The 27635-nt window shown below is 46.1% G+C and overlaps 1 protein-coding gene across 2 annotated transcripts in view; it reads left to right on the forward strand.

Annotated features, from left to right (window-relative positions):
- LOC118149171 (uncharacterized) overlaps window positions 1-27635 on the forward strand; it is a 300718-nt gene that overhangs the window by 178448 nt on the left and 94635 nt on the right. For both annotated transcript variants that reach the window (XR_013528662.1, XM_078354318.1), the window contains exon 10: window positions 7311-7403. The gene's annotated coding sequence lies outside the window, so the exon portion shown is untranslated. The remainder of the gene's footprint in view (window positions 1-7310; window positions 7404-27635) is intronic.

Below are 27635 nucleotides of genomic sequence, written 5' to 3' on the forward strand. Positions count from 1 at the left end.
GTGCCACGTGAAATCAGACCTGGGTTCTCAACATCATAGTTCTTCTTCTTCTTTTATTTCAACTGGGGGGTCCCACTATGTCCTCTGGGCTGGAGTGCAGTGGTGCAATCACAGCTAGCTGTAGCCTTGACCTCCTGGGCTCAAGCAATCCTCCTGCTTCAGCTTCCCAGGTAGCTGGGACTACAGGTGTACATCACTATGCCTTGCTAATTTTTTAGTAGAGATAGGAACTCCCTTTGTTCTTCAGACTGGCCTCAAACTCTTGGCCTCAAGAGATGTTCCTGTCACAGCCTCCCAAAGTGCTTGGATTATAGGTATGAGCCACTGAGTTTGGCCTAACATCACAGTTCTTAGATTGCATTGCATGGCTCCATCTCCAGGAGGTTCTTCTGCCTTCAAAAATGCCAAGGAAGGGGTGGTTCTAATTTTCCCCCACATTACTGACCTCCAGCCACTGGAGAAGTCAGGCCATTCTCTTCTAATTTATTGGCTCCATGTTTCTGGAACATTAAATTTTTGTCTGCTTTCCCAGGCCCACAAGTTTCTTCTCCCTAGATATGCCTCTAAGCAGGTGACCATGGGGAGATAAAGCTGCTGTCCCTGATGTGGGTTGGCTCTGTGTTCCCACCCAAATCTCATCTTAAATTGTAATCGCCATGTGTTGAGGGAGGGACTTGGTGGGAGGTGACTGGATCATGGGGACGGATTTCCCCCATGCTGTTCTCGAGATAGTGCATGAGTTCTTACGAGAGCTAAATGGTTTAAAAGTGTTTGACAGTTACTTGCTCATCCTCTTGCTCCTGTAGCCATGTAAGATGTGTCATGCTTTCCCCTTTGCTATCCACCATGTAAGTTTCCTGAGGCCTCCCTAGACATGCAGAACTGTGAGTCAATTAAGCCTCTTTTTGTTGTAAATTGCCCAGGTGCAGATAGCATCATGAAATACTTTGTGCTCAGGAACTTTTAACCACTTGAGAGGAATGGACTCACGAAATACTATCTACTCAGGGACTTTTAACCACTTGAGAGGAATGGACTCATGAAATACTATCTACTCAGGGACTTTTAACCACTTGAGGGGAGGGGATTAATACAGTCCCCTCCCCTCAAGTGGTTAAAAGTCCCTGAGCTAGCTGCAGCTTAGGCTAGAGAGACAGGCAAAAGCTTCTAACAGAGCAGCAGTGCTTAGACTTTGGCGTGGATGAGAATCACCTGAAAAGCTTGCCAAAACGGAAAAGTTTGCTAGGCCCTACCCGAGACTGTCTGACTCAGTAAGTCTAGGATGGCATCTGGGGATTTGCATTTCTGACAAGTTCCCAGGTGCTACCGACGCTTCTGCTCTGCAGACGACACTTTGAGAACTGTGGCTGTATGCAAGGAAGGTAAGCAACGAACAGGAGTAAGCGAAGCACTTTGGAAGGAGATCTTGATTGCTGCACCTGTCCTTATGGGGCCTTGGAGCGCTGCCATGGACAGCCATGGGGCCTTAAATGATTGCTACCAACCTGACCTTCCTAGTGCCCCAGTCATGCTTTTAGGAGCAGAGAAAGCAGTGAAGGATTCTATAATCCACAGTGTTATAACCCACCTTGTACTCTAAGCCTCTCTAAGGCTCCCTGTGTCTCCTAAGGCAGCTCTCTCTCAAGTCTCCTCTGCCAATGAATGTGTGGTGGTGAGACCTGAAGAGAATGCTGTACTTGGGGAAATTTGTAAAAAGAAGGCCAGGCACAGTGGCTTTGGGAGGCCCAGCATTTTGGGAGGCCTAGGTGGGAGAAGCACAGGAGTTCAAGGCCAGCCTGGGCAATATAGTGAGACCCCATTGCTACAAAAAACTTAAAAAATTAACTAAGCATGGGGGCACAAGCCTGTAGTTCCAGCTGCTCAGGAGACTAAGGCAGGAGGATTGCAGGAGCCCAGGAATTTGAGGCTGCAATGAGCTATGATTCCATCACTGCAGTCCAGCCTGGGCAACAGAGGGAGACCCTGTCTCTAAACTTATGAATAAATAAGTAAAAAGAAAAAGGTCAAAGACTTGACTAAATGGCAAGGTTTGGTCTCTCCTTCCTTTCTTCTCTTTTTTTAGAGATAAGGTCTCCCTCTGTCACTCAGGCTGGAGTGCAGTGGCGCAGTCATAGCTCACTACAGCCTTGAATTCCTGGGCTCCAGCGATCCTCCCACCTTGGACTCCACGGTAGCTGGGACTTGAGGACTGCACCACGCCCAGCTCCTCTTTCTTTTTGAACTTCATGTTACTCTTGTGCTTTCAAGTGGGGCCCTGGCCGTCTCCCTGCCTCTCCATGCCCGGCGGAAATGATCTGAGCTGGTGTCACAGCTAGAGGAGCCCTGCTGCTCTGAGCCGGCAGATGTGGCCTCGCTAACATTTTGACGGGCGCATCTTGCACCTGGGTAGAAGACTGGCCATGCTAATAAAGAATTGCAATTTACATGAGAATGACAAGGCGAAATGTGAAGAGACTGATAGGGTTTGCCCACAGCCAGATCCTTTCTGCCTGAGTACATTCAATTTGAATTCCTCTAGAAACACTGGCTCCACCGCGCTGGGGCAATATTGAAAAGGTCAGCGAAGGCAATGTCAGACATGGTCTGCAGTTGCTCTACACGGGCTCTGGTAGCGATGCAGAACAATATATTACAGTAGCCATCTGCAGCCCTGGTTCTCCAAAAATCTGTCGCTACCAGCCTTCTCTATTTAACTGGTAGCGACAGATATTTTTGTTGTTTGGTGGTTTTTCTTGTTCCTTTCCCTCCATTTTTCTGCTCCTCTTCAATATCTGTATACAGCCAGCTAATAAGTTTTTTCCAAGACACAGTGAGGATAAATGTTTTGATCTGGCTTCCACATGCAGCTCTCCTTTGAGTGTTTGCACATGAAATATAAATTGAAGCAACTCCAGGGGCTTAGATGCCTGCACGCAGCATTTACCTGGGAGAGGTTTTGGCATAACAGAAACCCTGTGATCTTCTGCCCTGCTTTGCCTCAGGCATAGATGTATTGAGGGTTTGTTTTTCAAGCTTAAAAAATATGTATCTGTCATTCTTATGGAAGTAAACAGCAAGTTTGTAGTCAAGAGACTGTGGTAACACAGGCTGGGCTTTCTGGAAGCAGATTTGAGACAAAGGTTGGGGTGCAGAATGTTTATGGGGAAAGGAAGCGGGAAGGAAACAGGACTGAACCAAGAAAGATGGGGAACTGGAGCAGAACCCACAAATCTTCAGCCAATGAAGCAGGAGATTCGATATTTATTGGACCCTGGAGTGTCCCAAGACAAGCAACAAAATCCCTGCCTTTCTTATTCCAACCACATTCAAGACCAGGATGTGCCTTAGATGCGGGTTACTGCTGTTGACAAAAAAGCCAGACTCTGTAAAACATTGGAAGAGATTTATTCTGAGCCAAATAAGTGACCACGGCCCGTGACCTAGCCTCAGGAGGTCTTGAGAACATGTGCCCAAGGTGGTGGGGTTACAGCTTGGTTTTATGCATTTTAGGGAGACAGAAGTTATAGGTAAAGACATAAACCAATCTGTCAAAATATGTTTAAACCAGAGAGACTCCATCTTGAAGAGGGGCTGGGTAAAATAAGGCTGAGACCTACTGGGCTGCATTCCCAGGAAGTCAGGCATTCTCAGTCACAGGATGAGATAGGAGTTGGTACAACACAGTGAGATCACAAAGACCTTGCTGATAAAACAAGATGCAGTAAAGAAGCTGGCCAGTGGGTGTGGTGGCTCATACCTGAAATCCCAGCACTTTGGGAGGCTGATAGGCTGAGGCAGGCAGATCATCTGAGGTCAGGAGTTCGAGTCCAGCCTGACCAACATGGAGAAACCCCGCTTCTACCAAAAATACAAAATTAGCTGGGTGTGGTGGCACATGCCTGCAATCCCAGCTACTTGGGAGGCTGAGGCAGGAAAATCACTTGAACCTCGGAGGTAGAGGTTGTGGTGAGCCAAGATGGTGCTATTATATTCCAGCCTGGGCAACAAGAGTGAAACTCCGTCCCCCCCGCCACCAAAAAAAAGAGCAGCTCACCAAAACCAAAGTGGCAAAAGTGACCTCTGGTTATCCTCACTGCTCATTGTTTGTTAGTTATAATGCATTAGCATGCTAAGAGACACTCAGACCAGCACCATGACAGTTTACAGATGCCATGGCAACACCTGGAAATTACCCTATAATGTCTAAAAAAGGGGAAGAACCCTCAGTTCCAGGAATTGCCGACTCCTTTCCTGGAAAGTTCACTGTAATCGAGAGGTAAGAATAAGTATCCTCAGTGGAGTGGCATATGCTGCTGCTCTGCCTGTGGAGTAACCATTCTTTATTCCTTTACTTTCTTAGTAAACTTGATTTTATTCTACTATATGGACTTCTCCTAAATTCTTTCTTGTGCAAAGTCTAAGAACCTTCTCTTGCGGTCTGGACTGGGCCCCTTTCTGGTAATATCTTCAGGGAAGGTATACATTGGTTCAGCCGGAAACACAGGACATCTTGAAGCTGGAGCTTACATGTCATTAGGTACATTTAAAGATTTTCGGATTGACCAATTGGTTGAAGAAGTTAGCTTTGCCTTAAGAGTTGAAGTCAGCAGAAATAAATGCTTGAGTTAAGATAAGGAGGTTATGTTTTATGTAGATACAGCCTCTAGATTACAGGCTTCAGAGAGAATGGATGGTAAATGCCTCTTTTAGGATCTCAAGAGTGTCAGACTCTTAGTAATTTCTCCTGGGTCAGGAAAAGGCCTGGAAAGGGAAGGAGATTCTCTACAGAATGCACATTTCTGGTATATGATGCTGTACCAGAATCAGATTGGAAACTTGTATCTTATGGTTACTGGAAAGGGGTTCTGATTCAGACCCCAAGAGAAGGCTCCCGGATTTTGCACAAGAAAGAATCTGGGGTGAGGCCATAGAGTAAAGTGAAAGCAAGTTTATTAGGAAAGTGAAGGAATAAAGCGTGGTACTCCATAGGCAGAGCAGCGGTGGTGTGAGCTGCTTGACTAAGGATACTTAGAGTTATTTCTTGATTATACCCTAAACAACAAGTGGATTATTCATGAGTTTCCAGGAAAGGAGTGGACAGTTCCTGGAACCAAGAGTTTCTCCCTCTTAACACCATATAGGGTAATTTCCGGGTGTTGCCATGGCATTTGTAAACTGTCATGGTGCTGGTGGGAGTGTCTCTTAGCATGCTAATGTAGTATAATTAGAGTGTAATGAGCAGTGAGGACAACCAGAGGTCACTTTTGTCACCATCTTGGTTTTGGTGGGTTTTGGCTGACTTCTTTACTGCATCCTGTTTTATCAGCAAGGTCTTTGTGACCTGTATCTTGTGCCAACCTCCTGTCTTATCCTGTGACCAAGAATGCCTCACCTCCTGGGAATGTAGCCTAGCAGTCCTCAGCCCTATTTTACGCAGCCCCTATTCAAGATGGAGTCACTCTGGCCACTCCAGTTCAAATGCCTCTGACATTATTACTACAAAATGTCTGTTTTGTGGTCTTATGATCTCTATTTTAATGTTAATGTTGGTTACTTGTGCCTAAGTTCCACACTTCCGTCTCCCTAAAATGCATAAAACCAAGCTGTAACCGCACTACCTGGGCACATGTTCTCAAGACCTCCTGAGGCTGTGTCATGGGTCATGGTCACTGTTATTTGGCTCAGGATAAACGTCTTCAAATGTTTTACAGAGTTTGGCTCTTTTTAGTCAACAGCAGTAACCCACATCTAAGGCACATCCTGAATGTGGTGGGAATAGAAAGGCTAGGATGTTTTTGCTCATCTTGGGACACTCCAAGGGCCAGTACTGAAGGGGTATATTGGGACATGTCCCCCTCTTTCTCTCATAGCCTGAACTAGTTTTTTAGTTTTCTTTTTCAAATCCCCTTGTTCAAGAAAGGGGTTCAGTTAGTTGGTTGGGGGGCTTGGAATTTTATTTTTGGTTGACACCTTTGTGGTATGACCATGAGTGAGTGGCTCTCTGCAGCTGACCTGAAGTGCAGGTTTGTTATAGGTAAATTGCATGTCACGGGGGTTTAGTGTACAGATTATTTTGTCACCCAGGTAATAAGTAGAGGCAGTTTTTCACCAAAAGCAATTGCAGCCAAAACAAAAATTGACAAATGTGAGCTAATTAAACTAAAGTGCTTCTGCACAGCAAAAGAAACTATCGACAAACAGACAACCTACAGAATGGGCGGAAATATCTCCAAACTATGCATTTGATCAACAACTAATATCCAGAATCTATAAGAAATTTAAACAAATTAACAACAAAAAAAAACCAAACAACTCCATTAAAAAGTGGGCAAAAACCGTGAATAGACACTTAAAAAAGAAGACATACGTGTGGCCAACAAAACATAGAAAAATGCTCAACATCACGAATCATTAGAGAAATGCAAATCTAAATCTCAATGAGATAACATCTTATACCAGTCAAGACGGCTATTATTAAAAAGTCAAAATATAAAAGATGCTGGCGAGGTTGCCCAGACAAGGGAATGCTTATACACTGCTGGTGGGAGTGTAAATTCATTCAGCTGTTGTGGAAAGCGGTTTGGCGATTTCTCAAAGAACTTAAAACAAAACTCCCATTTGACTCAGGAGCAGCTTTTGTTATTCATAATAAGCTCCTTTCATCCACCCTTGAGTTTATGCTCACGAGGATGGGGGCTTGTTGTCAGAGGAACCAACGTTGCATTAGTGGGCTGGAACTTTCAGCCCCACACCCTGACCTCCAGGGAGAGGTGAGGGGCTGGAGATTGAATCACCAATGGCAAGTGACTTAATGAATTGTTCCTACATAACGGAACCTGTAAAGGATGGGACTCAGAGAGCTTTTGAGTGGGAACGCATTAAGATGCTGGCAGGGTGGTGTGCCTAGAGAGGGTTTCAGAGCTGTGCTCCTTTTCCCCATGCACTGCCCTGTATCTCTTCATATGGCTGTTTATTTCGTTTGTTTGTATCCTTTATGATTTTTTTTTTGAGACTTGCTTTGTTATCCAGGCTTGAGTACAGTGGTGTGATCATAGCTCACTGTAGCCTCAACTTTGAGGCTCAAGCAATCCTGCTGCCTGAGCTTCCGAAGTAGCTGGGACTTCAGGTCCATGCTACCACATGTTCAAATGTTTTATCTTTTGGTAGAGACAGGGTCTTGCTATGTTGCCTAGGCTGGTCTTGAACTCCTGGATTCCAGTGATCCTCCTGCCTAGACCTCCAGAGTAGCTGGGACTACAGGTGCATGTCATCATGCCTAGCTAATTTTTTGCCTTTTTTTTTTTTTGTAGGCACAGGGTCTTGCTATGTTGACTAGGCTGGTCTCAAATTCCTGGACTCAAGAGATCCTCCTACCAAGGCCTCCCGAGTAGCTGGGACTACAGGTAAGTGCCACCATGCCTAGCTAGAATGCAGATAATTCTAATAACATGGTGATTGATGCCATAATAGAGGAATGCTGGGGTGAAATGCATATGAAAAGCACATGGGGTTTGATCTGTGGTAGTAATGAAGGTTTCTTAGAGGCCACCTGGCCTGAGCGAGTCTTGAAGATCTACCACCTCAAGAAGAAGGTGGAGAAGTAAAGAGGAGTCAGGGAAACATGTTTCACATTAAAAAAAAAGAAAACAAAATAAAAGTGGCAAACCATGAGCTGAGGCATGGAAACCTATGGCAGCAATGTGTATGGACAACCAGGTTTTGTGGAAGTCTCACGTGTGATGCAATCACTGAGGAACTATGGGGCTGGACAGAGACAGGTGTGAGTCAGGTCATGGTGGGTCTCCCAGGTCCATGCATTTGAACTTGATTCTAAATCAGGAAAAGGAACCATTGAAAAAACTGAAAGGAAAAGGGAGATCTCATGGGGAAGGACCAACGGGGGTCTTCTAATCTCTGGAGGATTGTTCTAGGAGGAAGAATTGCTGCAGGCAGCTCCAGAATGTAGAGCGGGCACCAATAGGCCAATGAACAATCAAGGCCTTTTAAATTATTTGTTTATTTTGAGACAGGATCTCACTCTGTTGCCCAGGCTGGAGTGCAGTGGTGGGATCGTGGCTCACTGTAGCCTCAAACTCCTGGGCTCAAATGATCCTCCTGATCCTCCTGCCTTAGCCTCCTGAGTAGCTGAGACCACAGGGACAACCTACTAATTTTTTTTATGTTTGATAGATATAGGGTCTTGCTGTGTTGCCCAGGCTGGTCTCAGACTCCTGGGCTCAAGCAGTCCTCCTGCTTTGGCCTCTTTTTTTCCTTTTTTTTTTAGATAGGCTCTTGCTCTGTTGCTCAGGCTGGAGTGCAGTGATGCTATCTGGGCTCATTGCAACCTCCACCTCCCGGGTTCAAGCGATCTGCCTACCTCAGCCTCCTGAGTAGCTGGGACTATAGGTACGCACTACTTTGCCCATCTAATTTTTGTATTTTTTGTAGAGATAGGATTTTGCCGTGTTGCCCAGGCTGGTGTTGAACTTCTTGGCTCAAATGATCTGCCTGCCTCAGCCTCCCAAGGTGCAGTGACTACAGGCACGAGCCACCATGCTCAGCCCCTTGGACTCATTTTTAATAATAAAATCTGCCTGAGTGCCAGCTGCCTGCTTGGACATGAAAACCACAGCCCTAGAGGTTTTAAAGCGTTGGTGTCACATGGAAACAGGATATTGAGAGTCATGGCCATAGTGGACCCTGTCTTGAATACAAACTTGGACTAGATGACTTCTCTAACGTTTCTTCCAAACTTTTGGCTCTTACTGTCTATAAAAGAGAATCTGAGGTGCTATGGCCAGACACTTTTTGGGGGTGGGAGGTTGGCAGAATGAGGTATTGCTCTGGAGCCAGACCCAGGCTGGAGTTCAGTGGCATAGCCTTAGCTCACTGCAGCCTCAAACTCCTGGTTTCAAGTAATCCTCCCACCTCAGCCCTCTGAGTTGCTAGGACTACAGGTGTGCCCCACTGCACCTGGCTAATTTTTAGAATTTTTGTAGACAGAGGGTCTTGCCCTGTTGCCCAGGCTGGTCTCTTAACTCCTGGCCTCAAGTGATCCTCCTGCCTTGGCCTCCCAAAGCACTGGGATACAGGCCGGAGTCACTGCAGCTGGCCCCCAGGCCACCTTAAAGGCGGAAGGAAGCTAACACGAATGGGAGATATCAATGGGGTTTACAGGTGTCTTTCTTCATCATCTTTGTTTATAAGGCCTGTGTTTTTTTTCTGTCACAGAGCTTTCCAGTTCTTCTCTTCTCTTTCCTACCTGGATTTTCTAGGTGGTCAGTGTCCAAAAGAAACTTGACCCTGTGCATTAGCTCAGTAACTAAAGCTCTATTCCTTCACGATAGTGTCCTCAGTTCAATTCCCAGCTTAGGGAATGAATCCTTTCTGGTTTATTGGCCCGGCACAGTGGCTCAGGCCTGTAATCCTAGTAGTTTGGGAGGCTGAGGTGGGTGGATCACCTGAGGTCAAGAGTTTGAGACAAGCCTGGTCAACATGGTGAAACCCCGTCTCTACTAAAAATACAAAAAAACAAATTAGGTGAGCGTGGTGACGCATGCCTATAATCCCAGCTATTTGGGAGTCTGAGGCAGAAGAATTGCTTGAACCCAGGAGATGGAGGTTGCAGTGAGCCGAAATCATGCCATTGCACTCCAGCCTGGGCAACAGAGTGAGACTGCAAAAAAAAAAAAAAAAAAAAAGAAAAAAGAAAAATGACAGGTTTTCTACCCCTTCTCAGTTCACTAAGTGACATGGATCTGCCTCTATGCAATGACATCTGCAGAAGTGTCCTGGGGATGGAGTCAGGCTAATTTGGCAGAGTGTAATTCAGAGATTAGAACAGGAGGAAAAGAGATGTTTCAAACATGAGGCCCATTCAGCCAAAACTGGCCTATGGAGCGAATTCAGTGTTACAGCGCGAGTGGGCACAGGATTACCAGAATGCAGCCCATGCCTGTAATGTCAACACTTTGGGAAGTTGAGGCGGGAGGATCCCTTGAGCCCAGGACTTCTAGGCCAGCCTGGGCAACATAGCAAGACCCCGTATCTACAGAAAAAAAAATTAGGAGTGGTGGTGTGTGCCCTTAGTCTCAGCTACTACTAGGGAGTTTGAGGCAAGAGGATGGCTTGACACCAGAAGTTCAAGGCTGCAGTGAGCCATGATTATGCCACTGCAGTTCAGCCTGGGTGATGCATCAAGACCCTGTCACCGAAAGACAACCAAAACAAAAGAAGAAAGAACCACACGTGTTAGTCCTTTTCACTTTCAGGTTCTTCTGGGGATTGCAGGTCAGCAGATTAAACCCTCCCTTGTCACACATCAGGAGCTAGTCTGAAGGCTTGGCCTTTGGTGCATTTCTGTATTTCTCTTAAATTTTGTCACCTTCTCAGCTGTAGATGTTTGCACATTTGTTTGTTTATCGCTCTGTTGCCCAGGCTGGAGTGCAGTGGCACGATCTCAGCTCACCGAAACCTTTGCCCCCCGAGTTTCAAACAGCTCTCCTGCCTCAGCCTCCCGAGTAGCTGGGATTACAGTTGCCATGCCTGGCAACTTTGTTGTATTTTTAGTAAAGATGAGTTTTCACCACATTGCCCAGGCTGCTGGTCTTGAACTCCTAACCTCAAGTGATCCGCCTGCCTCAGCCTCCGGAAGTGCCAGGATTACAGGCATAAGCCACTGCACCTCAAGTGTGAATTTGAGTGATGGGTTCCTCTTATGAAGTCACTGCATCCGCCTTATTAGAGGAACTTCAGACCGGGTATTCGATTTGTCAACCCAGATGATACGGTCCCCAAACTTGTTTAGAAAACATTTTACTGAAATCAAATTACACTCTTGCCATCTTCTTCCCAGTGTCTAGGGGAAATAATACCAACCTAGTTTAGCTGTCTTTGTCTGTTCATTTTTGGTTGTGCTGCTAGATGCTGAAATGGGCCCCAGCTGGAAAGCTGCACTCATTCAATGGGAATGTATTGTTTATTTCATTTTATTTTTTTGCTGTCTCCGTTATTGTATGGTAAACATTCTTCTCCCAGCGCTTCTCCAAGACCGGAGAATGCACAATTTGAGTTTCAGAGTCACACCTGTTTTCTATTAGTTGTTGTCCATTATTTTAATTCTCTGCCTATTGTGTGTGTTCTGAAAATGTAAGTAAATCAACGTCTTCATTCAAAAATGAGACCCTGAGTAGCATTTCACGAGTAAAATTTGTATTATCCACGTCAAATGCAAGAAGACTTCCAATGAATAAGTCTTGATTATCAGGTGCACACATTCTAGGAATTCAAGGAAGGGGAGAGGAGGACTGAAAAGCATGTGATTAGGGGCAACACGAAGGTTTCCAAACCACAGATTTCACAGAACAACGATGCTAAGTGATTGCGTGAAAGAATGAGGATGCTTCAAAAGTGCTCTCCCAGCGAATGCTCATGATGCACTTAATGGAAAAGAATCAGAAAACATGCTTCAGACAGAAAAAGAGCAGAGAACGGGAGAGAAGATTTCATTAGGGGTCAAGAAACCCTAGTTCTTGTTCCCAGTATGATGGGGCCAGCTTGTCCCTTCTGGAACTCTCCTCTTGTTGCCTTTTTTTGTGTGTGTGTCTGAGACAAAGTCTTTCTCCATCCAGGCTGGAGTGCCCTGGTGCGATCTCAGCTCACTGCAACCTCTGCCTCCCAGGCTCAAGTGGTTCTTCTGCCTCAGCCTCCTGAGTAGCTGGGATTACAGGCGTGCACCACCTTATTTTCATAGTTTTAGTAGAGATGGGGTTTCACCATGTTGGCCAGGCTGATCTTGCACTCCTGACCTCAGGTGATCCACCCACCTTGGCATCCCAAAGTGTTGGGGTTATACGCATGGGCCACCATGCCCAGTCCCCCATTGCATTTTCTATAAACCTGAAAGGGTCCCATTTGTCCATTTCAGATAAAAGAAAACATCTGCAAAAATGTCCTACCATTGAAGAGTCATAGTATTCATGTAGTCCCACATAATGTACACTGGCATGATGCTTATTTTGGTAAATTAAATATTTGGAATAAATTACGTTTACTTGCCAAACAACTATATTTTTTTCTTTAAAAACAGTCAGAATGCAGTAAAATAAATAGTAAGCTGTCACATAGTTATCCTCAGTGGGGTTCCTCGTCTCAACCACAGAACCCAGAAACAGACTTGAGTATTTTTCTCTCTTCTCATAAGAATAGAACATAACTGATACCTTTCTGAATGAACCAGAAGGTAATTTACGTGGGGTGCGGTGGCTCAAAGTGTCATTCCAATACTTTGGGATGCTGGGACAGGAGGATCGCTTGAGCCCAGGAGTTCAAGACCAGCCTGGTAACACACTGAGACCCTGTTTTTACTAAAAAAAAAAAAACAAAACAAAAATTAGCCAATCACGGTGGTGTGCACCTGTAGTTCCAGCTACTCAAGAGGCTGACACAGGAGGTCAAGGCTGCACTACCACACTCAAGCCTGGGCAATAGAGCAAGACCCTGTCTCAAAACAAAGCATGACACAACAAAACACAACCAACAAAATGTAAAAAAGAAGAGGCTTTAACTTGGTACAGTGGATGCCTTAGGGTCATTTTCCAGTGGACCCCAGGTAGAGAATTCTGCTGGTTTTTCAGCTAATGTAAGAATGCATGTTTGAAGTTCTTAAGCTTTTAGCGTGTATTGAGTAGTGCTTCTCAACCTTTTTCATGTCAGGGTACACGTAGAATGGGGTAAGGGCACACCTAGAATGGGGTAATTTATTTATTTTTGAGACAGTGTCTTGCTCTGTTACCCAGGCTGAAGTGCAGTGGCATGATCATGACTCACTGCAGCCTGGATCTCCTGGGCTCAGGGATCCTTTTGCCTCAGCCTCCTGGGTAGCTGGCACCACAGGTGTGCACAACCTCACTGGGGTAATTTCTAAATTATTTGTACAGACAGGATCTTGCTATGTTGCCCAGGCTGGTCTCAAACTCCTGGCCTCAAGTGATCCTCCCTTCTTGGCCTCCCAAAGTGCTGGGATTACAGGCGTGAACCACCAAGCCCAGCCAGTGTGATGCAGTAAACACACTGATTCACAGAGTTCACTGCACTGGCCAGAACCCATGGGCCTGATGGACTAACAGCCTGCATACCAGCAGTGCTCACTTGGGCATCTGAGAAAGGTTTTCCCAGAGTTCTGGGCCTACAAAAAAAATCTCTGACTTAGTCTTCCAGTGCTTACTTCACTGAATTCTGGCCACGAAGAGGATTGAGTCTCTGTCCCCTTTACATTGCAACATTCATTTCTAGTTTCTGTCTGTTCCCATCATTGACATGGCTTTTATGTTTTTTAAGACGGGGTCTTACTCTGTTGCCCAGGCTGGCCAATCCTCTATGCCAAGAACCCCCAAATCTCCCTTTGTTGTGAGTCCTTAAAGGGCAATGCCACCTGTCTATGGTACCTCTCCACCCTATGGGAAAGGCTTTCTGAGATCTGGGGCTACTTGCTGCTTCTCTTCCCTTTCTCTTTCTGAATTGCTCTCTGCCAGCACTTAATAGTCCATAATTTCCTACTGTGTCCCACAATTATTTTTTGCCCTTGTGCTTACATTTCTTCCTAGACTAATTTTAATGAGTTCTCTTTTTTTTTGAGATGGAGTTTCACTCTTGTTACCCAGGCTGGAGTGCAATGGCGCGATCTCGGCTCACCGCAACCTCTGCCTCCTGGGTTCAGGCAATTCTCCTGCCTCAGTCTCCAGCCTCCTGAGTAGCTGGGATTACAGGCATGCACCACCATGCCCAGCTAATTTTTGGTATTTTTAGTAGAGACGGGGTTTCACCATGTTGACCAGGATGGGCTACCCATCTAGGCCAGGCGCGGTGGCTCAAGCCTGTAATCCCAGCACTTTGGGAGGCTGAGGCAGGTTAATGAGTTCTTTAAGGATGCAGACAGTACCTCATGACCACTTTGAGGAGGAGTTTGAGTGGCTGCCCGGGCTGGGAAAGACCCTTTGCTGTGTTCTCAAGTGGTCTTCAGATCTCTCATTGTGTACTCACAATGGGCTCAAGGCTGAATAGGTGGTGAGGGAGTAGATTTAGCATACACGGATGACTCTTTCTAGAAGATGGCTATAATCTATCTGTCTCCCTCAATAGGCAGCAAGATCCTTGAGGATGGAAAACTATGATTTTTTTTTTCACCTTGGCAACCCCAGTTGCAAAGCAGGTGAAATTGAGTCATGAATGTACTCTGTGTGTGACCAGAACAAGCCTTACCTGATGCCAGCCTTCCTGTGGACTTTTCAGTTGCATGAGCTGACGTGTGTTCCTTTTGTTATTTGAGTGGTGTTTTGTTGTGCATTGCAGTTGAGAGCACTGCAACTTGTAAGTACTTTAACACCATTCTCCTGCCTTCTGATCCCTGCCCTGTCCTCTTTGGTGTAACTCGGTCTCATTTATCTCAACCATGAGAGCCTGTAACCGTTTGCTGGACTGGTGGCTAGAAAGGTCGCATTCCGTATCTAAAAGCAGACGTTTCATAGACATATGGCTTTTATTTGCTGGCTGGTGCTACAAATTATCCTTTTATGGGGGACAAAAATTGAAATAAAACATTTAAGCAGACAATCCTTTAAAGTAAAACAGTAAAGGCAGGGTGTGGTGGCTGCCTGTAAAATCCCAGTAGTATGGGAAGCAGAGGCAGGAGAATTGCTTGAGCCCAGGAATTTGATACATGCCTGGGTAACATAGGGAGACTTGGTCTCTACAAAAATAGAGAAATAAGCTGGGAGTGGTGGCACACATCTGTGGTCACAGGTATTTGAGAGGCTGAGGTTGGGTGATATAAGTAAAATTCCAGTGCTGCAAAAGAACTAGCACTCAAAGATGCATCCTCCCAGCAAGGCAGTTTACTTCTATAGAAGGGTGCCACACATGGATGGAGCAATGATGGCCGCCACATGCTTGGACAAGGTGGGAAGGGGTACTTATGCCTGATGGGGATCGTCCCTACTGCTGTGTGGTCCTCTATTGGCTAGGGTCAGACCGCACAAGCTAGACTAATCCTGATTGGCTACTTTAAAAAGAGCAGGAGTCTGAGCTGGAGTGGCAGCGTGGGTGTTTTGGTGGGAAGGATGGTTATGGGCGTGTCAGAGCAAGTAGCCGGGGTGATCAGGTGACCAAGATGAGTCAGGATGGAGCCGGGGGGATGGGGAGCAGATGTGAACTACTGATTAGAACCGGTGGAGAAGGTTGTTTACTGGAATTACAAGGAAGTTAAACTTTAAAATAGAGAATTAAAGAATAAGAGAGCTGAACACACTGGCATACTGATTCTTTGAGGAGAAACTTAGGGTCCACTATAACAGGGGGATCTCGAGCTTAGGCAGCTGAGGCTGCAGTGAGCCACAGTTGTGTTGCTGCACTACAGTCTGGGTAACAGTGGGAGACCCTGCCTCAAGAAGACCCCAACCTTCCCCTCCAAAAAACCCCCAGTATATTCATTAATAAAGAATAAGTAAAAATTCTAAGTAGGTACCCAAGGCAACAAAAATGCCTTGGATATTTATCTGAAAAATATTTAGAAAGAAAGAGAATAATGTAGCCAGGCATTCTGGCAGCAATGGGTGTGTTTCTGCCAACCTAGATGATTTTGCTGGGGCTATGGTCTCTGCTAGCCCTTATTTTCTTTCTCAGCGAAATGAAAGAGGAGAAGCAGATGCTCTCCCAGGTCCTCTCTGGCTCTAAACATCCATGATGTATGGTGGTTTGAATTCAATTGATTATTTTTTAGATTCTTTTGTGTATGCCAGCGTGAGCCCAGCTCTGCCTGCCCAGTTTTTCTGACAGTGATAAGTTGCGAAGTCATATAGAAAGGAGTTCTCTGTCGTCAATTCGTGAGACGTATCTAGCTCTATTACTTGGGGTAACTCAATTCAATTCACATTTGATTCAATGTTGACTGAATAGTTACTTCAGCCAAATTACAAAGGAGTCTCTTGGTTTCCCTGGTGAATCCTGGGGAAGTCTGATGATATTCTACTTTCTCTCCTTCAATCAACAGACATTTATTGATCACCGACCGCAGTCTAGATATTGAGCATTAAAGATAAATTAAATGAGACCTCTGTCTGTTAAGGGTGTACCAAATAGTGTTTTAAATAAAAACAGGCTCTGGTGTCAGTTGATCTGGGTTAGATTTCTAGCTTTGCTGTTTGCTATGTGACCTGGGGAAAGTCTAAGCCCATTTAATTAAATTTGGTTTCTTGCTCTGTAAAAGCAGGGGTAATCGCAGTATCTACGTTGTAGGGTGACATAGTTTGGATATTCGTTCCTGCCTCATTCCCAGTGTTAGAAGTGGAGCATGGTGGGAGGTAACTGGATCACTGAAGTGGATTTCTCATGAATGAATTAGCACCATCTCCTTGGTGCTGTCCTTATGAGAGTGAGTGAGTCCTCGCAAGATCTGGTCGTCTGACAATGTGCAGCATTTCTCCCATCAACCCTTTCTCCTGCTCCTGCCTTTGCCCTGTGATGTGTCTGCCCCCATGTCCCTTTCCGCCATGAATAAAAGCTCTCAGATGCCTCCCCAGAAGCTAAGATGATGCCAGCATCATGTTTCCTGTACAGCCTGCAGAACTGTGAACTAACGAACTCTTTCACTCATAAACTACCCCGTCTTTATAGCAATGCAACAACAGCCTAATACATAGAGTGTATGTCAAGACTCGATACACAAAGGCTAGCACATAGTAAGTGCTCAGTGTACAGACACTTTGGTTGCTCATGTGTTATAAAACGTAGAAGAAGGCCGGGCGCGGTGGCTCAAGCCTGTAATCCCAGCACTTTGGGAGTGGATCACGAGGTCAAGATATTGAGACCATCCTGGTCAACATGATGAAACCCTGTCTCTACTAAAGATACTAAAAATTAGCTGGGTATGGTGGCGCATGCCTGTAATCCCAGCTACTCAGGAGGCTGAGGCAGGAGAATTGCCTAAACCCAGGAGGCGGAGGTTGCGGTGAGCCAAGATCGCACCATTGCACTCCAGCCTGGGTGACAAGAGCGAAATTCCATCTCAAAAAAAAAAAAAAAAAAAGAAGAAATCCAGCAATTGATTTGAAGTTTCGATAAAATGCTTAGCTTTTACTGAGTTCATGGGAAGATGACATTTACAATGGGCTTGGAAATAAGTTGGGGTCTTGTAGAGAGGAAAGAGGTTGCAAAGAATTCTAGATTGAAGGGATGGTAGGGCACAGATTGGCAGCCTAGATATGATTAGGGATGATAAGTTTCCTGTAGAATGGGAGTGAGATAATCTCTAAACTGTCTCAACTTTAGATCGATTATTGCTTTTCTTACGTGTTTTATGTGAATATTGCTCTGTCACCTAGGCTGGTATGCAATGGCACCATCTCAGCTCACTGCACCTCCACCTCCTGGGTTCAAGCAATTCTCCTGCCTCAGGCTCCTGAATAGCTGGGATTATAGGCTTGTGCCACCAAGTCTGGCTAATTTTTGTATTTTGAGTATAGATGGGGTTTCACTATGTTGGCCAGGCTGGTCTTGAACTCCTGACCTCGTGATTTATCTGCTTCAGCCTCCCAAAGTGCTGGGATTACAGGCATGAGCCACCATGACCAGCTGTGCACTGCTTTTTTTTTTGTTTTTTTTTTTCTTCTTTTTTTTTTGAGACAGAGTCTTGCTCTGTCACCAGGCTGGAGTGCAGTGTCGTAATCTCGGCTCACTGCAGCCTCCGCCTTCTGGGTTCTAGCGATTCTCCTGCCTCAGCCTCCCGAGTAGCTGGGATTACAGGCATGTGCCATCACACCCAGCTAATTTTTGTATTTTGAGTAGAGATGGGGTTTCACCATGTTGGCCAGGCTGGTCTTGAACTCCTGACCTTGTGATTCTCCCGCCTCAGCTTTCCAAAGTGCTGGGATTACAGGTGTGAGCCACCATGCTTGCCGTGCACTGACTTTAAAGTCTACAGTGTGTCATAAGTGTGGCCTCCCAGAGTCCCACTGGAAGGTCTCAATTTGAGGATCGATAAGCCATCAACTGTTCTTCTCAAGCCTGAGAATTTTTTTTTTTTTTTGCCAACACCTCACTCTTCTAATTACATTTAAAAACACACAATGGTTTAAAAAGTAAATAATACCAACAGCAGATAGTGGGGAAGTGGAAATACGGTGTAGCCAGCGTGCGTCTGCCTCCTCTGAGACTCAAGATGTCAAACTGTGTTACTTCGGTTATTGCTCTACAGTATTTCAAATCGTGTTACATTATATCATGCCACTCTGGAATAGGAAGTGAGCCCCAAACTGCTGGATAATGGGCAAATACAAGGGTTTCCTGACAGCATGAATTATCCTTGAGTGGTTTGGCATAAAGTAATCACACCACTCTTTAGGGAGAGGGGAAAAAAAAACAGAGTGAGACACTTTGGGCCAAGCAGCACTGTAATCACATTCATTGACCCTCTCAGGCAGCAGTGAGCAGGCTGACCGGCCCGGTGCCCTCGCCATGCTCTGCAAGCTACCCACAGCACACTTGAATCTGGAGATAGGAAAGCTGTGTCCATCAAGGTCTTTCCTGATTAATAGAGCTGTTGCTCATCCAGAAAGGGGAGTTAGTGACAGGTAGAAATGACCATTGAATACAACCTACAAGGCTGCAGTTCCTCAATAGGTGTGTAGCAGCCTGATTCACTGACCCTGGCCAGTGGTCACAGCCAAGCGGCACCTTTTCTGGGGACAGTGTGATTCACAGCTTGAAGGGCGTGGCTTTATTTTGCAAACAGGCGTTTCACGAACTGTTGGTTTTGTGTGTTTGTGTGCGTGCGTGTGCACACAAACTTTTATTCTATAAGCAAAGATGTTCTATTTTTAGAAGTGCTTTTTATGATCTGGATTTACACCTCTATTAAAAATGGCAAATAATGAGCATTGAAAATGGGAGCGACAATGACAACTGTTGATGACGGGGAGTCTGGGAAAAATGTCGAGTGGAGAAGCAGGTGACAACAGAGAGGGGTAATATGACCTGGAGGCCTGGTCTTTGCTCATGGGGGGAGTGAGTGGAGCCTGTTCAACGGGCCAAATGAAACCAGAGGGGGCATTTCCAAGGCAGATAGAGGCCAATTCATGGTGTGGAAAACCAGGATTTTTCTTAAGGACAGCTGAGCCTTGGGGGAGGGCCAACCATGCCAAGCATCACGGCGAGGCTGGAGCCTGGGACAGTCAGCAGGGTTGGCTCTGAGAGGACCAGAATCCGGTGTGAGGAGAGAGCCAGGGAGAATTTCGGAATCAGTGCTGCCTGTAGAGAGTGTCTTGTACATTTAGGGTGGGCCTCATAGATAAGCTAAAAGCCAAGGTACAGCCTCACTTGCCTTTCTTTGTGTTTCTTTCCCTCCTTCACTCCCTTTTTTTCCTTCTTTCCTTCCTTTTCCCTCCCTCCTCTCTCTCCCTTCTTTTCTTTCTTTCTTTCTCTCTTTCTTCTCTCTTCTTCCTTCCCTCTCTCTCTCCTTCCTTCCTTCCTTTTCCTTCCCTCCTCTCTCCCTTTCTTTCTTTTCTCTCTTCCTTTCATTCTTCTTTCTTTCCTTCTTTTCTCTCTTCTCTCTTCTTCCTTCTCTGTCTCCTTCCTTCCTTCCTTCCTTCCTTCCTTCCTTCCTTCCTTCCTTCCTTCCTTCCTTCCTTCCTCCCTCCCTCCCTCCCTCCCTCCCTCCCTCCTCCTTCCTTCCTCCCTCCCTCCCTCCCTCCCTCCTCCTTCCTTCATATTCAAGGAGGTAGGACCTGAATGAAAACAGACATAATGCATCCACAAAGCAAAAGGAATCTAAGACGATTGTTGGGAGCAGAGTGTGTCTCGTAGGCTGTAATTCATGGAATATAAACTTGGGCTGACTTAAGGTGACCAGATCAAGTGTGCAGGTGTGGAATATTTCCTGTCTTTTGTACTTTCCCCTGAGTTAAGTGACTCATGGAGAAAATCAGCTATGGACTTCAGTGCAATATTAGTTTTGAGTCACTGAAATTGTGTAGATCTGGGTTTTTGGACCTTCCCATTTGTTAGAGATTTTCTTTGTAAACTTGATATAAATTGGAAACATTCTTATCTATATATTTAATATTTAATTTAAAAAATTAGATGAAATAATGAACTCTGTGGAAGAGGAGGAAATGGAATGGTTCTCTGCTTTGCTATCTCTGATTGGCTCATGGCCTTTGGTACGTATCAGTACCTCAAAAATGGGTAGTGATCTTTTTATTTTCACCCAAACAGAGGAAAGGATGGAGGGAGGGGAGATGGTCATGTCTATCTAGATAACTATGACGCTGAACTCAGCCTGAATGCCTAAGGGAAACTATACCTAATAACAGTGCCTCAAGTTCCATAGCATTTACATTCTAAGCCTTTGAAGCCACAGAGACACAGGCTCTCACTCTGTCACTGAGGCTGGAGTGCAGTGGCATGATCATAGCTCACTGCCACTTTGAACTCCTGGGTTCAAGAAATCTCCTGCCTCAGCCTTCCAAGTAGCTGGGACTACAGGCAGGCACCACCATGCACTGCTAACTTTTTTACTTTTTGTAGAGACAGGGTCTTGCTATGTTGCCTAACTTAGTCTTAACCTGGCCTCAAGCCATCCCCCTGCCTCAGCCTCTCAAAGTGCTGGGATTACAGACGTAAGCCACCATGCCCGGCCTTCCTTTATTGACTCATCCAAAAGCTAGGTGCTTCTTTTCCTTTGCCACATCATGTGTCTAACCTGAGTCTGCAGTGTAGGAGTTACAGAATTAAGGATTCTTAGCCATTCGTTGTAGTATCGCATTGATAGAGAATGCCATGTCTGAAGATGTAGCTGAGTATGGCTTAGGTCAATGCAGATGCCTCCAGCAGCCTGTGCAGCTCACAGTCTGGACGAACATCCCACCTGTTCAATGGTCAATAATCAGTTCATTCAAGGACTACTTATGGAATGCCTATCCTTTACCAGCTTGGTAACTTTTAAGTGCTAGGACGATTTCCAGTTCAATAGTGGGAACAAGGTATCTGAAGGGTAAGGTGATAGTTGGTGACAGGCCAGGAAAGCAGTCCTCTTGTCTACCCAGCACCAAAGGGCAGGGTTGCCCTTGCTCAACGAGATAGGTAGAGTGTGTCCTGGAGGTGGGAATAAACAGAAATCAAAGCAGATAACATCAGAGAAATCTGCAAGAAGGCACTGAGCCCTTGGGCACTGTTCTGAGTTGAATTGTATCCCCCTAAAATTCCTATGTTGATGTCCTGGCCTCCATTATCTCCAAATGTGACCTTATTTAGGAACAGGCTTATTGTAACGTCCCTAGTTAAGATGAAGTCATAGTGGAGTGGCGTGGGTCCCTACTGTAATATGATCAAGGTCCTTATAATAAAAGAAGCTGGGAGTTGGATGTTCACACCTGTATTCCCAGCACCTTGGGAGGCCGAAGTGGGAGGATCGCTTGAGGCCAGGAGTTCAAGACCAGCCTGGGCAACAAAGCAAAAACTGTCTCTACCAAAAATAATTAAAGAGTTCACTGGGCGTGGTGGCTCATGCTTATACCCTAGCTACTCAGGAGGCTGAGGTAGGAGGATCGTTTGAGAACCAGAAGTTGGAGGTGCAGTGAGCTCTTGTTCTGCCATTGCAACTCCAACCTGGGAGGCAGAGCTAGACTCTATCTCTACAAAAAGGGAGAAAATTTGAGCATAGACCAAACACAGGGAGAACATCATGAAGGGAGAGATCTACAAGCCAAGGAACAACAAAGATTGCCTGCAGAGCTGCCAGAGACTAAGGGAGAGGCCTGGGGCAGACCCTCCCTCATAGCACTCAGCACCTTGATCTCGGATTTCCAGCCTGCAGAACTGTGAGACAAAAAAATGTCTGTTGGTAAAGCCACCTACTTCATGGTACTTTCTTATAACAGTGCTAGAAAACTAACACAGGTAGCAGCCTGACCAATTCCTGTTCCTGAAACAGGGCCATCTGGAAAGATGCAAGAGCCTAGCCAGGTGGGAGACAAGTACTATGTCATAACGCAGGGACCCAGACCCCTGGAGTGTCCCAGTGCAGACGGTTAGGATACACACTGCAAGTCTTGGAATCCTGAATTTCCTTTCTTCTTTTCTTTTTTTTTTCTTGCAACAGTCTTACTCTTCTCATTCAGGCTGAAGTGTAATGGCACGATCTCGGCTCACTGCAACCTCCACCTCCCGGGTTCAAGTGATTCTCCTGCCTCAGCCTCTTGAGTAGCTGGGATTACAGGCACCCACCATCATGCCCAGCTAGTTTTTGTATTTTTAGTAAAGATGGGATTTTACCATGTTGGCCAGGCTGGTTTCAAACTCCTGACCTCAGGTGATTCACACACCTTGGTCTCCCAAAGTGCTAGGATTACAGGTGTGAATCATCACATCCAGCCAAATCCTGAATTGTTTATATTCATGGACGGAGGTAGACCTGGGTCTTAGGTGTGAATCCACTGCACCTGTAGCTGATGATGTGTGTTCTCTCCCCAGATTCTGGCTTTTCTGGTTCTGTGGCTTTCTCTGGGTTTTGCAAGCCTCCCTTCTAACTGTGCACACCTGTCACCGTCTTCAACAGTTTGTTCTGGGGCCACTGTGGCTTTATCTGGAGGCACCAGCCCCAAAAGTACCTGGGAGTTTACATTCTCCCAAGGCTTCCTATGGTCAATGTCTTGAGGCAGAACAAAGCCTGTGGACTAAGTTATGCTCCATGTGTATTAGTTTCAAATTGCTCCTGTAACAAATTGCCATAAATTTGCTGGCTTAAAAGCAACACAGTACAGGCCAGGCGCAGTGGCTTATGTGGTGGCTCTACTAAAAATACAAAAAGTAGCCAGGTGCAGTGGTGGGCACTTGTATTCTCAGCTGCTCGGGAGGCTGAGGCAGGAGAACTGCTTGAATCTGGGAGCAAAGGTTGCAGTGAGCCAAGATCATGCCACTGAGCCTCCAGCCTGGGCAACAAAGTGAGACTGTGTCTCCAAAAAACAAAACAAAACCAAAAAACATACAGGGAGGAAAAGACAACGTGAAGGTGGAGGTGGAGATGAGAAGGATGCAGCCGCAAGCCAAGGAATGCCAGTGCCTATTAGAAACTGGAGGAGGCAAGGAATGGGTCTTGCCCAGAGCCTCCAGTGGGGGCAAATAAGGACCATGCAGTATATTTTTCAAAGCTGCCTGAGTAATCTGATCTATCCCATCATTTCTCTCTGTGTACCAAGCACTGCCTGTAGGATAGAAGTAGCCTGTACCCGTGATTTCCCGAGTGCCCAACTGAGTCTGGAGGGCCGATTAAAACCCAGATTACTGGGCGCCACTCTCAGACTCTCTGATCCAGTAGGTCTGAGGGGGACTTGAGAAACTGCAGTTTAAACAAGTTCCCAGGGATGCAGATGCTGCTGGTTTTAAGAGCACATTTTGAGGGGCATTTCTTGCGTGCACATAGCCCAACACAGGGTGGGTGTGTGCTGAGAGTATACAAGCCACGTGCTGCCTGTCAGCAGAGGAAGTTGTTGGCTGCATGAGGATCAGAAGGGGGTCCATTTGTCTGAGCCTTGATGGGCGAGGAGGTTTTCACTGGAGGAGAGGGCATTCATTCTATAGGGAGCAGGAGCAAAGGAACCGAGGTGGGCTGATGCAGAGAGCATCTACATTTGAGATGCAATGAGAAGCTGGTTTGCAAGGGGAATGGCCAGAGAGGAGGCAGGAGATTTTGGCTTAGTTCCTGTTCCTGTTCCTGAAACAGGGCCATTTCCCCAAGGCTTCCCGTGGTCATTGCCCAACAGCAAACGGGAATTGGTGTTCCTGGGAGTGTTGACTTTGACCTCTGGCCTCCAGAACTTTAAGATAATGAATGGCATGGTGACCTGTTACAGTAGTCTCTGGAGACCAATCTGTGCCCACCCTTGGTTCTGTTTGTCTTGCTTGGAGGTCAGCCGGGCAAGATTTGCCCAGGGCTGCCCCTGTGCATATGTCATACATTACTCTACAGACCTAGAGGAGAAGCCACATTGTAAGTCTACCTTTGGAAGCACAGAAATAATGACCTCAGGATGATTGTCACTTGTACCTGGTTTTTGATGGACTTATTTTACTAATAAGTCAAATGATAGCATAGGTTATGGCATTGTGTTCCATTCAATGGCCTTATACTCCCAGTGGGCCTGTTTCTTACTACAGTTTCTTATCTGCAAGAGACTCGGGCAATCTAAGTGGAAAATACTTCAGTGTGAATTATCGGGCATACATTTGGCCTAATACATTACAAAGTTGTTTAATTTAAGCATGCTTTTAGAGAATTACATCAAAGAGAATGTTGTGGCCAGGGACAGGTTCGTCATACCTATAATCCCACCATTTGGGAGGCTGAGGTGGAAGGATTGCTTGAGTCTAGGGGTTTGAGACTACCCTGGGCAATATGGCAAGAGCTCATCTCCAGAAAAATAAAAACAACAAAAAAATTTGGCAGGGTGTGGTGGCCCAGGGTTATAGCCACAGCTACTTGGGAGGCTGAGGGAGGAGGATTGCTTGAGCTCAGGAGTTCAAGGCTGCAGTGAGCCATGATGGTGCCACTGCACTCCAGCCTGAGCGACCGAGTGAGACCCTGTCTCTAAAACAAAACAAAAGGGTTGTGAATTGACAGAACTGAATCTTTTTTTTGTTTTTTTTTTTTTTTGAGATGGAGTTTCGCTCTTGTTACCCAGGCTGGAGTGCAATGGCGCGATCTCGGCTCACCGCAACCTCCGCCTCCTCGGTTCAGGCAATTCTCCTGCCTCAGCCTCCTGAGTAGCTGGGATTACAGGCACGCGCCACCGTGCCCAGCTAATTTTTTGTATTTTTAGTAGAGACGGGGTTTCACCATGTTGACCAGGATGGTCTCGATCTCTTGACCTCGTGATCCACCCGCCTCGGCCTCCCAAAGTGCTGGGATTATAGGCTTGCCCAGAACTGAATCTTTGTTGTTGTTAACTCAAGAACAAAATGTGTTCATGTTGCTGGATCCACACTGATAATCTGAGTATGATGGAGAAGATTAGAGATAAATAACGTAAAGTAGCTGAGAGCTCAGCACTGCCATCGTTTAACTGTCCGCTTAGTAGTTTATGAAGTGAATTCAGCCCATATTGGGCCCAACTTAATGATCGGTTTTGTTCCTAAGCAAATAGTATTATACCAAAGCTTCAAGATAGTAATGGATAGTGCTTTTGCAATTGGTCTGATTTCAGATGACATTTTGGTGAAATCACTCCGGAATCAGAAGCTCCTTGACATGAGTTGACCACAGGAGTTTGAATGCATTTTTCTCTCTTTCCACGTCTCGGGAACTCGGTCTCACTCACCTGAGTGCGAGACCTGGCACTCCACAAATGTTTGGCTTCAAATGTGGGTTCATTTCAGTTCAACAAACACAAAGCAGCCCAAAGATTCTAGTGTCGTCACAGCGAAAGTGGTTTGGGTTGGGTAGGAAAATCTACCTTTGGCCACGGGCGGTTTTGCACAAATTAGACTTACAAATAAGCGAGAGCGCCTGCTTTGTGAGCGAGACCTTTGTTTGTTTAAGGGTTCCGTGAAAGAAGCCCTGCTACTTCTAGCCTTGTCAAACTTAGCAGTATCCAATTTTCTAGGTCCAATATCTGTCTGGGTTACTTGCCTGGAGCCACAGCCCACCCGGAGGGCAGAAGGCTTCTTATAAGGACTCTTTATTCTCTTCGTTTCTCTGAGCCCAGGATTTTTATCAGCAAGCCCATTCCTTCCGTTTTGATTGCATGTGACTGAGGAGAGTGTTGCCCATCCTGTTTGGCTCCATTGACTGAACTCAGATTTCACATTGTGGACGCAGGTCCTGCTGTCTGGGGCTTACCCGGAATGTCCCCAGCTTGGCTTTCTGACTTCTCACTCTTGGCGCTCTGGGCTACTTAACCCATTCCTCCTCCCCTCCTCCATCTTTTTTGGCTCCAATTTTTTCCCCTAATTACCTTCCTTAATGATTCAGTATGGGCCAGGTATGGTGGTTCATGCTTGTGCTCCCAGTTACTTGGGAGGCTGAGGCAGGAGGATTGCCTGAGCCCAGGAGTTCAAGACCAGCCTGGACAGCATAGGGAGATCCCATCTCACAAAATATATTTTTTTAATTAGCTGGATGTTCTGTGTGCCTGTAATCTTAGCTACTCAGGAGCTGAGGTGGGAGGATTGCTTGCATCTAGGAGTTGGAGTTGAGTCTTGGAGTCTAGGAGTTAAAGGTAACAGTGGGCTGTGATTACACCACCGTACTCCAGCGCACCCCTCCTCCACCTGCCGCATTCCCTCAAGGGGAGGAATTGTACCATTTGTTAATAAATGCCTTGGGAAAAGAGAAGCATAGGGAAGTAGGTCAAACACTGGACTTGTTTCTTTTCTTTTCTTTTTTTTTTTTTGAGACAGAGTCTGGCTTTGTTGCCCAGGCTGGAGTGCAGTGGTACAATCTCAGCTCACTGCAAACTCTGCTTCCTGGGTTCAAGGGAGTCTCTTGCTTCAGCCTCTTAAATAGCTGGAACTACAGGTGCCCACCACCACATCCAGCTAATTTTTGTATTTTTAGTAGAGACGGGGTTTCACCACATTGACCAGGCTGGTCTTGAACGCCTGGCCTCAAGTGATCTGCACACCTCAGCCTCCCAAAGTACTGGGATTACAGGCATGAGCCACTGCACCCAGCAGGGACTTGAGTTGTTTCTTCTTCCTTTTTTTTTTGAGATGGAGTCTCATTCGCCAGGCTGGAGTGCAGTGGCGCAATCTTGGCTCACTGCAACCTCTGCTTCCAGGTTTCAAGTGATTCTCCTGCCTCAGCCTCCCAAGTATCTGGGACTATAGGCACGTGCCACCATCCCCAGCTAATTTTTTATTTTTCGAAGAGGCAGCATTTCTCTACTTAGTCGAGCCCAGGAGGATCTCCATCTCTTGACCTTGTGACCCACCTGCCTTGGCTTCCCAAAGTGCTGAGATTACAGGCGTGAACCACCGCACCCGGCCTCTTCTTCCTTCTCTTATGGATTTCCTGTTCATTTCCCCGTGATCTGTCTTCCTAGCTCTGTACATCTAGCCTTATCGATGTTCCTCACACACCCTTAGTTCACCTCTCACTTGCACTTATCCCTAGCCTAACTTGATTGAAACCAAATGTGCATCCATGGCTCCATCTCTCCATCTGAGGACTTGCTTTTGAATCATTCTTCAGGGAGCCCTGATCCCTAAAAGGCAGCCAGCCCCAGGATGATCCCCAGATTACACCCTCCCTGTCTTTTGCTGTTGGGTTTCCTGTGTGTGATTTTCCTTACACACTTCCCTGGACTTCAGCTTCCACTGTTTCTCATCCTCAGTCCTTCTAGCAACCCCTCAGCAAAAATGGGGACATTTTTTATTCTTGACCGTTTACTCTCTGCTCTTTGACAAGACCCTATCCCAGTTGAAAACTCTTGGCGATTGTTAGATTTCTCCATCAGTGTTCTGTGTATCTGACCTAAGCCATGTTTATTTACCTCTCGGGGTCTCCAGTGACACAGAAGACCTATAGTATCAGATGTTTTCTTGCATTGTGATGAGAAATTGCCATGCTCCTAGCTACTGCCCCATGC

This window comes from Callithrix jacchus, chromosome 2, assembly GCF_049354715.1.
Source record: "Callithrix jacchus isolate 240 chromosome 2, calJac240_pri, whole genome shotgun sequence".
Lineage (NCBI taxonomy): Eukaryota > Metazoa > Chordata > Mammalia > Primates > Cebidae > Callithrix > Callithrix jacchus.